We start from the raw sequence: 12,053 nt of genomic DNA, 5'->3' as shown, positions 1-12,053 counted from the left end.
GAGAGAACACAGGGAGGTTACCTGTGCAAACTGGCACTGAGATTTACACTTAAAATCTTGTCTTCTGTGAGCAGCATTATTCACTAAAGTGTGTTATTTCTATTCAAATGTCTCAAAACAAAACAAAACTAAACTAAACTAAACCTTCAATTAGCTTATAAACTAGTACGGTTTTCCTAAGGCTTTGTCATATATGCTTTAGTTTTGGTTAAACTACTCCCCCACTTGGAGACCTATGTTCATGGCTTCTCATTAGTGATAGCTAGAAAACCTCCTGGAAAGAATCATGTCAACTTAACATGAAATAGACTCATGTGAGAGGAGGAAACTTCAATTGAGAAAATGCCTCTGTAAGATCAGGTTTTAGAGAGGCAAGCCAATAGGGCATTTTATTAATGAGTGATTGATGAGAAAGTTCCCAGACCATTGTGGGTGAGGACACCACTGTGCTGGTGACCTTAGTTTCTATAAGAAAGCAGGCTGACCAAGCAATGAGGAACAAGCCAATAGACAGCACTCCACCATGGCCTCTGCATCAGCTCCTCCCTCCAGGTTCCCATCCTGTCTGAGTTCCTGCCTTGGCTTCCCTCAGTGAACTGTGATTCAGGATATGTAAGTGAAATAAACACTCTCCTCTCCAAGTTGCTTTTGGTCATGGTGTTTCATGACAGCAACAGTAACTTTATTAAGACAAACATAGATGCTCAGCAACTAACAGATAGTGAAAATGTGGTGCACATACACAGTGGAATAATACTCTGCAGATAAAAATTAAATCATTCAATTTGTGGAGTAATGGATGGTACTGGGAAAAAATATACTGAGCAATGCCACCTTGGCCCACAAAGATAAACATGTCCTCTCTCATGTGAGGCTAGTAGTTTTGAGTATTTTGTTTTGTGTGTGTAACATGGCGTACACATAGAGTCTTGGGAACTAGAAACAGTGTGCTAGAAGGAGAAATGCATTTAGGAAGACGGACCAGTAGAACACAGGTGAAAGTAAAGTTGACAGAGCACACTGAGGGCAGATGAACTCAAACAGATGGTGGAGTGATAGGCATTGTAAAAAAAAAAAAAAAAAAGGACTCCATGCTCACAGGGTGGCTGAGGTGGGACAACAGAGTAAGCAAGAAAGAGGGTTAAAAGGCTTTCGCTCTAGGCTACCAGGGCTAGCAGTTGATTGCTTCTGGTGTTTCTCTCTCTACTTTTACTCTTAAACACACAGGCTGGTAGCCTTGCTAATCATTAACTCTCTCTTATCTACACTTTAATTCTTAAAGTCTCAGGCTGGTAGCCCTGCTATTCGGGGCTGCTGTTTGCAATGAGGAGAAAGAAAGAAAGAGAAAGCCATACATTCACACAAATATAGGGAAACCCCACAGATCTTTCATAAACATACATAAATGCATAGATAATCAGACAGACAGACACATATTTAATGGATGGTAAATGGAGGAAAACTCCAATCAACCAACAACAGCTTGGTTCCTATTTTGGGTTTTTTATTATCTATGAAAAAAATTACCTCATTCAAAAATAGATACAATCATTACATAAAAAGGGTGTTCCAGTAGGACTATTGATTCTAAGCTCTCTCATTAGAACTGTATCTAACTTTTCTTTATTGTAAGTTTAAAGCAGTGGTTTTATCTATATGTGCATTATGAATTCAAAGCAGAAGTTTTATCTTTTTCTTATTTCAAATGTATGTTATGTGTTCAAAGCAAGAGTTCTTTTATGCCACGCTTTTTCTAAGAAACAGGTGCCAGTCTTGTCTCGCATAACCGACCATTTATTCCTTGTTTCTCTATTGATATGGTTGTTTTTATCATAGTGTACACTTGGGCCTTATCCCCGGACTAAACCTAGAATGAATATATTTTCTTGATTATTGATTTGTTTCAGTCTTGTTTTCCTTCTTGGTGTAATGCACACGGAGATTCACAGAGCTCCTAAGACTTTTTGTTATATTGCATCAGGGTTTTAAAATCACTTGAATCTCCAGAGACACTAAGTCACTTAGCAGAAAAAGTGGGGAAGAGCCTGGAACATATTGGCACAGGAGACAACTTCCTGAACAGAACACCAACAGCCCAGGCCTTAATGTCAATAATTAATAAATGGGGAGGATCCAAGATGGCGGCGAGCAGTGTGGACCGCGTTTGGAGGCTCCAGTGAACAATTCAGGGAATTGCACAGATTTCTGAGCCAGGAACACCGAGGTCCGAACATCACGGCAGCGGGAGTGCTCCACGGTTCGGAGGGACCAGGGTGCGGAGGACCTGCGTGCCCCTGCACACGGGAGGAGCGTGGTTTTTCTCTGATCGGAGCGGCAGCGGCAGAGGCGGCAGCACCAGCGGCACCAGCAGCGGCGGCTGAGGTTTGCAGCTCATAGCCTTCCGGTGGAGGCGATTGGTGTGGTGGCTGGTGGGAATTGCTGCGGGAGAGGGGACTCGGGGCAGGATTTGGGTCGCGTGGAGCCTTTGGACCCAGATTGGACTCGGCGGACAGTTCGGCCCCAGAGTCCCGGGTATTGGCCCGGCCCAGCAAACAATTCTGCCTGAGGCACTAACTCAGCGTGGCCATAGCTCCCCTGCTGTGGCGCAGGCTTAGTTGAGCATGCTGCTCCACACTAGGCACTACCTCAGCTCAGCGGCAGCTCCCTTGCGGTGACACAGTCTGGGCGGAGCACTTGGTTTCACCACAGGCGCTAACTCAGAGCAGCCGCAGTTCTCCTGCTGTGGCGCAGGCTTGGTGACGTGCTCGGTTCCATCCTAGGCACCACCTCAGCTCAGCGGCAGCTCCCCTGCGGGGACACAGTCCGGGCGGAGCACTTGTTCCACCACTGGCGCTAACTCAGAGCAGCCACAGTTCTCCTGCTGTGGCGCAGGCTTGGTGACGTGCTCGGTTCCATCCTAGGCACCACCTCAGCTCAGCGGCAGCTCCCCTGCGGGGACACCGTCCGGGTGGAGCACTTGTCTCACCACTGGCGCTAACTCAGAGCAGCCGCAGTTCTCCTGCTGTGGCGCAGGCTTGGTGACGTGCTCGGTTCCATCCTAGGCACCACCTCAGCTCAGCGGCAGCTCCCCTGCGGGGACACAGTGCGGACGGAGCACTTGTTCCACCACTGGCGCTAACTCAGAGCAGCCGCAGTTCTCCTGCTGTGGCACAGGCTGGACAGAGCTCTCGGTTCCACCAGCTCTAAGACTCTGGTTGGACACAGTGTACAGTTTGAATCCAGAATTCCTGGCTGAGATTGGTGGTCAGTTCGGGCCCTGAGTCAATAACTGACCACAGCACGCACTTTGGGCCAAAAGACCCTAGTGGAGCTTGGTGCGTAGTCCCAGCCCAAAAATTCTGGCTGGGCCCTGTGTGCATTTTGGGCCCAAAATCCCTAGCTGAGCTTGGCAGACGGTTCTGGCCCTGAGAATCTAGCTGAGTTCTGCCCGTGGTTCGGTCCCAGTGCTCCTGGCTGGACTTGGCAGGGAACACAGAAGGCTGTGGATACCTTGGCCTGACCCAACGCTCATTCAGAGACCCAGAACAATTGCAGGATCCACAGCAGAGGGGGACTGAGGATCACTGGCTGTGAGAGACCAGAACAACAGGGCTAACCTCCTAACATCCACACCAGTGAAGCTTTGAGCTCGCAGCCTAGGGAAATCGTAAGAAAACAAGTGAATCTATCATCAGACACCCTCCATTCAACTCTGGAAGCTACCCAACAAAAACAAAGACGGCAAGATGTCTAAAGGACAACGAAAAAGCATACGCAAAAAACCCCAAAACAACATGGCGTCTCCAGTTTCCAGCTATCCCAAAGAAAACCACCCAGAGAACTCAAATACAACGGAAATACAAGAAAATGACCTCAAATCCTTAGTAATGAGGATGATAATGGAGGAAACAAATAAAATTCGTAATCAAATGCAGGAAGACGCAGACAAACAGGTGAGAGACATAAAAGAAGCACATAGAGTGGAACTGGAAAAATTGCAGGAAAATGCAAACAACCAGATGAAAGAAATAACTAAAACGGTTCAAGCTCTGAAGACCTATAAAGAGGCAATGGAAGAAACTCAGGAATATACAAAAAATCAGATGAAAGAAATCAAAAAATCAGTTCAAGATCTGAAAATGAAAATGGATTCAATGATAAACACACAGACAGAAGAAAAACGAGAACGTGAGACTTCAGAGAAGAAGGCGAGCAACACAGAGGTGAGCTTTTCTAACAGAATCCAAGAGATGGAAGAACGAATCTCAGGGCTAGAAGATACAATCACAGATATTGAATCAACCATTAAAGAAAATGCCAAATCTGGAAAACTCCTGACACAAAACATCCAAGAAATTAAGGACACCATGAAAAGAAGAAATTTGCGGATAATAGGCATTGAAGAAAGAGAAGACATCAGACTCCAGGGCCCAGAAACTATTCTCAACAAAATCATAGAAGAAAATTTCCCCAATCTAAAGAAAGAGATGCCTATAAACATACAAGAGGCCTACAGAACACCAAATAGAATTGACCAGAAAAGAAAAACTGCCCGCCACATAATAATCAAAACACAAAACATGCAGAACAAAGAAAAAATATTAAAAGCTGCAAGGGAAAAGGGCCAAATAACATTTAATGGTAAACCTATCAGAATTACACCTGACTTCTCAGCAGAGACCATAAAAGCCAGAAGGGCCTGGACAGAGATCCTGCAAACCCTAAGAGAACACAGATGCCAGGCCAGACTACTTTACCCAGCAAAATTATCAATAACCATTGATGGAGAAAACAAAATATTCCATGACAAAAACAAATTCAAACAGTACCTATCCACAAACCCAGCTTTACAGAAGGTACTAGAAGGAAAACTCCATCCCAAAGGGTCAAGCTACAACCAAAACTACCCAGGAAATAGATAACTATCCCATGGCAAAAACACAACTACACAAACGCTCGACTGGAAACAACATCAAAATTAAGACTCTTAACAGTCACTGGTCATTAATATCTCTCAACATCAATGGCCTCAATTCTCCAATAAAAAGACACAGACTAACCGAATGGGTACATAAACAAGACCCAACATTCTTCTGCATCCAAGAAACACATCTCACCCATAATGAAAGGCATTACCTCAGGGTAAAAGGTTGGAAAAAAATATTCCAAGCAAATGGTCACAAGAAGCAAGCAGGGGTAGCCATTTTAGTATCGAACAAAATAGACTTTCAACCAAAATTAATCAAAAGGGATGAGGAAGGACACTTCATACTCATCAAAGGTAAAGTCAACCAAGATGACATCACAATTCTGAACATCTATGCTCCCAATACAAGGGCACCCACATATGTAAAAGATCTCCTAAAAAAGCTTAAACCACACATCGATCCCCACACAATAATAGTGGGAGACTTCAACACCCCACTCTCACTGAAGGATAAGTCATTGAAACAGAAACTAAGCCGAGAAATAACATCATTAACCAATGCCATGGGTCAAATGGATCTAACAGATATCTATAGAACCTTTCACCCAAACAAGAAAGAATACACCTTCTTCTCTGCACCCCATGGAACCTTCTCCAAAATTGATCACATCGTAGGTCACAAAGCAAGCCTCAACAGATACAAGAGGATTGAAATAATACCTTGTATCCTATCAGATCACCATGCTCTTAGGCTGCAATTCAACAACAACAGAAATAACAAAAAGCCTACACGTTTGTGGAAACTAAACAACTCTCTGCTAAATGACACCTGGGTCAGGGAAGAAATAAAGAAAGAAATCAAGGAGTTTCTGAAATTCAATGAAAATGAAGAAACAACATACCCAAATTTGTGGGATACATTGAAAGCAGTGCTAAGAGGAAAATTCATAGCACTAAGTGCCTTTAAAAAGAAATTGGAAACATCACACATAAGCATCTTAACAACACAACTGGAAGCCCTAGAAAAAAAAGAAGCAGAAACACCCAAGAGGAGTAGACGCCTGGAAATTATCAAACTCAGGGCTGAAATTAACAAATTAGAAACTAAGAAAACAGTCCAAAGAATCAACAAAACCAAAAGCTGGTTCTTTGAGAAAATCAACAAGATAGACAGACCATTAGCCAAACTAACTAAAAGGCAGAGAGACAGTATTGAAATGAACAAAATCAGAAATGAAAAGGGAGACATAACAACAGACACTGAAGAAATTCAAAGAATCATAAGATCCTACTTTGAAGGCATATACGCCACAAAATTTGAAAATCTAAGGGAAATGGATGATTTTCTTGATCAAGTTCACTTGCCAAAGTTGAGTGAAGAACAGATAAACAAGTTAAATAGTCCCATTTCCCCTACAGAAATAGAAGCAATCATCGATAGTCTCCCAACCAAAAAAAGCCCAGGGCCAGATGGTTTCAGTGCAGAATTCTACCAGACCTTTAAGGGCGAGCTAATACCGATACTCTTCAAGCTACTCCAAAAGATAGAAATGGATGGAAAATTACCAAATTCATTCTATGAGGCCATAGTCTCATTGATACCTAAACCTCACAAAGACTCAACAAAGAAAGAGAATTTCAGACCAATTTCTCTTATGAACATAGATGCAAAAATACTAAATAAAATACTTGCAAAACGAATACAGGAGCACATCAAAGATATCATTCATCATGACCAAGTAGGCTTCATTCCAGGCATGCAGGGATGGTTTAATATACGGAAATCCATCAATGTAATCCATCATATAAACAAACTGAAAATAAAAAACCACATGATCATCTCCTTGGATGCAGAGAAAGCATTTGATAAAATTCAACACCCATTCATGTTTAAAGTTTTAGAGAGATCGGGGATACAAGGCACTTTCCTCAACATAATAAAGGCTATATACAGCAAGCCAATAGCCAAAATCAAAGTAAATGGTGAGATACTCAAGGAAATTCCTCTCAAATCGGGAACAAGGCAAGGCTGCCCACTCTCTCCATATCTCTTCAATATAGTACTCGAAGTTCTAGCCAGAGCAATAAGACAACAAAAGGAGATCAAGGGTATCCAAATGGGAAAGGAGGAAGTCAAATTATCCCTCTTTGCAGATGATATGATAGTGTACATAAGTGACCCTCAAAACTCCACCAGAGAACTCCTAAAGCTGATAAACACCTTCAGCAAATTGGCTGGATACAAAATTAACTCAAAAAAGTCTGTAGCCTTCCTATACACAAATGACAAGCTTACAGAGGAAGAAATTAGGAAAACCACACCCTTCACATTAGCCACAAGCAATATAAAATATCTAGGAGTTACCCTAACTAAGCAAGTGAAGGACTTGTATGAAAAAAATTTCAAAACTCTGAAGAAAGAGATTGAAGATGACCTGAGAAGATGGTGTGATCTTCCTTGCTCATGGATCGGGAGAATTAACATAGTAAAAATGGCCATCCTACCAAAAGCAATCTACAGATTCAATGCAATCCCTATCAAAATAACTACACAATTTTTTAAAGACATTGAAAGTTCAATTCTGAACTTCATATGGAAAAACAAAAAACCCAGAATAGCTAAAACAATCTTGTACAATAAAAGATGCTCCGGAGGAATCTCCATACCTGATCTCAAACTGTACTATAAAGCAATAGTACTTAAAACAGCATGGTACTGGCACAGCAACAGGCTGGTTGATCAGTGGAATCGAATCGAAGACCCAGATATGAATCCACACACATATGGTCACTTGATTTTTGACAAAGAAGCCAAATCCATTCAATGGAAAAAGGATAGCATCTTCAACAAATGGTGCTGGTCTAACTGGAGGTCTATGTGTAAAAAAATGAAACTGGACCCATATTTGTCACCTTGCACAAAACTCAAATCCAAGTGGATTAAAGACCTCAACATAAAACCAGAGACACTAAGCCACTTAGAAGAAAAAGTGGGAAAGAGCCTGGAACATATTGGCACAGGAGACAACTTCCTGAACAGAACACCAACGGCCCAGGCCTTAATGTCAACCATTAATAAATGGGACCTCATGAGGCTGAGAAGCTTCTGTAAGGCAGGAGACACTGTCAAGAGAACAAAGCGACAGCCTACAGACTGGGAAAAAATCTTCACCAACCCTACATCTGACAAAGGTCTAATATCCAAAATATATAAAGAACTCAAGAAATTAAACACCACCAAACCGAATAACCCAATTGAGAAATGGGGCTTGGAACTAAACAGAGAATTCTCAACAGAGGAGTATCAAATGGCTGAGAAACACTTAAAGAAATGCTCAACCTCCTTAGTCATCAGGGAAATGCAAATCAAAACAACTCTGAGATTCCATCTTACACCCATCAGAATGGCTAAGATCAAAAATTCAAGCGACACCACATGCTGGCGAGGATGTGGGGAGAGAGGAACACTCCTTCATTGCTGGTGGGAATGCAAACTAGTACAGCCACTTTGGAAATCTATCTGGTGCTATCTCAGAAAAATGGGAATAGGGCTTCCTCAAGACCCAGCTATTCCACTCCTTGGAATATACCCAGAAGATGCTCCAGCACACAACAAGAAAATTTGCTCAACCATGTTCATAGCAGCCTTATTCATAATAGCCAGAACATGGAAACAGCCTAAGTGTCCCTCAGTAGAAGAGTGGATAAAGAAACTGTGGTACATATACACTATGGAATACTACTCAGCTATTAAAAACAAGGAATTCTCGAAATTTGTGGATAAATGGATTGAGCTAGAAATGATCATAATGAGTGAGTTAACCCAGAAGCAGAAAGAATCAAATGGTATATACTCACTTATATCTGCATACTAGCCCAAGGGGCATGTCCCACGAAAGCCTTTACTTACCAGGAAACTGGGACAGAGGGGAAGGCATCCTATTGGGACTCTAAATGAGAGACGCATGGGAGAACAGCAAAACAAAAGGATCCAGAGGGTCCTAGAAATCTACAAGTAGAACAATATGATAGGCAGATTTGGGCCCAGGGGTCCCGCTCAAACTAAGGCACCAGCCAAGGACAATACAGGAGGTAAACTTTAAACCCCTTCCCAGATCTAGCCAATGGTCAGAATATTCTCCACAGTTGAGTGGAGAGTGTGATACGACTTTCTCACATACTCTGGTGCCTCACATTTGACCATGTCCCCTGGAGGGGGAGACCTGGTGGCACTCAGAGGAAGGACAGCAAGTAGCCAAGAAGAGACTTGATACCCTATGAGAATATATAGGGGGACGTAATCCCCCTCAGGAACAGTCATAGGGGAGGGGAATAATGGGAAAATGGGGGGGGGGGGAGGAATGGGAGGATACAAGGGATGGGATAAACATTGAGATGTAACAAGAATAAATTAATAAAAAAAAATAAAATATATAAAAAAAAAAATAATAATTAATAAATGGGACCTCATGAGGCTGAGAAGCTTCTGTAAGGCAGGAGACACTGTCAAGAGAACAAAGCGACAGCCTACAGACTGGGAAAAAATCTTCACCAACCCTACATCTGACAAAGGTCTAATATCCAAAATATATAAAGAACTCAAGAAATTAAACACCACCAAACCAAATAACCCAATTGAGAAATGGGGCTTGGAACTAAACAGAGAATTCTCAACAGAGGAATATCAAATGGCTGAGAAACACTTAAAGAATGCTCAATCTCCTTAGTCATCAGGGAAATGCAAATCAAAACAACTCTGAGATTCCATCTTACACCCATCAGAATGGCTAAGATCAAAAATTCAAGTGACACCACATGCTGGCGAGGATGTGGGGAGAGAGGAACACTCCTTCATTGCTGGTGGGAATGCAAACTAGTACAGCCACTTTGGAAATCTATCTGGTGCTATCTCAGAAAAATGGACATAGGGCTTCCTCAAGACCCAGCTATTCCACTCCTTGGAATATACCCAGAAGATGCTCCAGCACACAACAAGAAAATCTGCTCAACCATGTTCATAGCAGCCTTATTCATAATAGCCAGAACATGGAAACAGCCTAAGTGTCCATCAATAGAAGAATGGATAAAGAAACTGGTACATATACACTATGGAATACTACTCAGCTATTAAAAACAAGGAATTCCTGAAATTTGTGGATAAATGGATTGAGCTAGAAATGATCATAATGAGTGAGGTAACCCAGAAGCAGAAAGACTCAAATGGTATATACTCACTTATATCTGCATACTAGCCCAAGGGGCATGTCCCACGAAAGCCTTCACTTACCAGGAAACTGGGACAGAGGGGAGGACATCCTATTGGGACTCTAGATGAGAGAAGCATGGGAGAATAGCAAAGTAGAAGGATCCAGAGGGTCCTAGAAACCTACAAGTAGAACATTATGATAGGCAGATTTGGGCCCAGGGGTCTTGCTCAAACTAAGGCACCAGCCAAGGATAATACAGGCGGTAAACTTTATACCCCTACCCAGATCTAGCCAATGGTCAGAACACTCTCTACAGTTGAGTGGAGAGTGGGATATGACTTTCTCACGTACTCTGGTGCCTCACATTTGACCATTTCCCCTGGAGGGGGGGGGGGACCTGGTGGCACTCAGAGGAAGGGCAGCAGGTTACTGAGAAGAGACTTGATACCCTATGAGCATATAAAGGGGGAGGTAATCCCCCTCAGGAACAGTCATAGGGGAGGGGAGTAAGGGGAAAATGGGAGGGAGGGAAGAATGGAAGGATACAAGGGATGGGATAAACATTGAGATGCAACAAGAATAAATTAATAAAAAAATTTTTAAAAAAATCACTTGAATCAATTCAGGGACCATTATCAGGAATTATAAAACCATCTATAGGAAATCTGCCCAACAGAGAGAATAGCACCTATGGAGGAATAAAATCATGCTACAGGAGTGAGGGTCTATCCATGCTCACCTGCATTGTGCCAGGCATATGAGACAAGCATAGAGAGGCAATATGACCATAATAAGCAGTCTTGAGGCAAAATCCCTTGGGGCTATGCCTAAACCTGATATGCACCCCTTCGTCCAGCTGTACAAGAATGAGCAGGCTGCCTCCAGGAAGCTCATTTGCTTACTTTTGCCAATCCAGCAAGCAACTGCTCCCAGGGAGGAATGGTGAGATGAGGGGTCAGGTGAGGACTTAAATAAAATGAAATGTGCATGAAGAAGCTGCTTAGGAGCCTATGATCTTGTAGTCCTAGGAGAAAAGTAGAAGACAGCAGACTGTATGTGATATGAAAGAGTACAGGAAGCCAGAGGGTTAAACTTGATGGGGGGAAGCAGACATTCACAGCAGATAAAAGTTTAATAGCCACATGCTGGGGATTAAAGATGTTTACTGTGTTGACTTGGAGTTAGATGGGAACTCATAGTTTTCCATAAAGAATATTTCTCTCTCACTGAAGAATCTATAAAACAAACACCGTATGACCACTGTAAGACAATAAGGGGGAAAGGGCACACAGTTGGTCTTATAAACAATCACCATTTGAAGGAGAACTAACTCCTGCACGTGTTCTCTTACCTTCACAGATATACACATAAAAAAAAAAAGTTAACAGTCACTATCGATACACCAACAACTTGATTGACATCTTCTTTCAAAGATGCTGTGCATGACTTCAGTAGCTCATCATCACAAGGAAGAAGTACAAAGGGAGGCTTTACGTCACAGGACATATCAGAGCCTTTCATGGAAATTTCTTTGAGGAACAAGTGTGTTTCCTAAACACACTTGAAAATGACACTTCTAGTTGCCTTGTATGATCATGTCAGGAGTATGCAATGCCAGAAACATACAACAACAAGTTCATATCTTTATGTAATGTCAGAACTTACTGAGTAGCAATAAATTCACAAGTTTGGCAACTTTGTTAGCTATAATTTGCCAGGTATTCATTTCCCTAGATCTGTGACCACTGAAAAACGCATGTCCTCGTCTCTTAATCTTAATTACTAATATTAACTTGCACTGTTACACAGCAATCAGTGTATATGTGTATATGTACATATGTATGTTTACGCATGTGTGGATCTGTAGATTAGAGAATGTTTACAAAAGTGTTACAGATGCTACAGAGTTCAAGGCCATA

This window comes from Acomys russatus, chromosome 20 (genome assembly GCF_903995435.1).
Source record: "Acomys russatus chromosome 20, mAcoRus1.1, whole genome shotgun sequence".
NCBI classification, from domain to species: domain Eukaryota; kingdom Metazoa; phylum Chordata; class Mammalia; order Rodentia; family Muridae; genus Acomys; species Acomys russatus.
The sequence above is the reverse complement of the archived record's forward strand: the minus strand, read 5'-3'. Positions refer to the sequence as shown.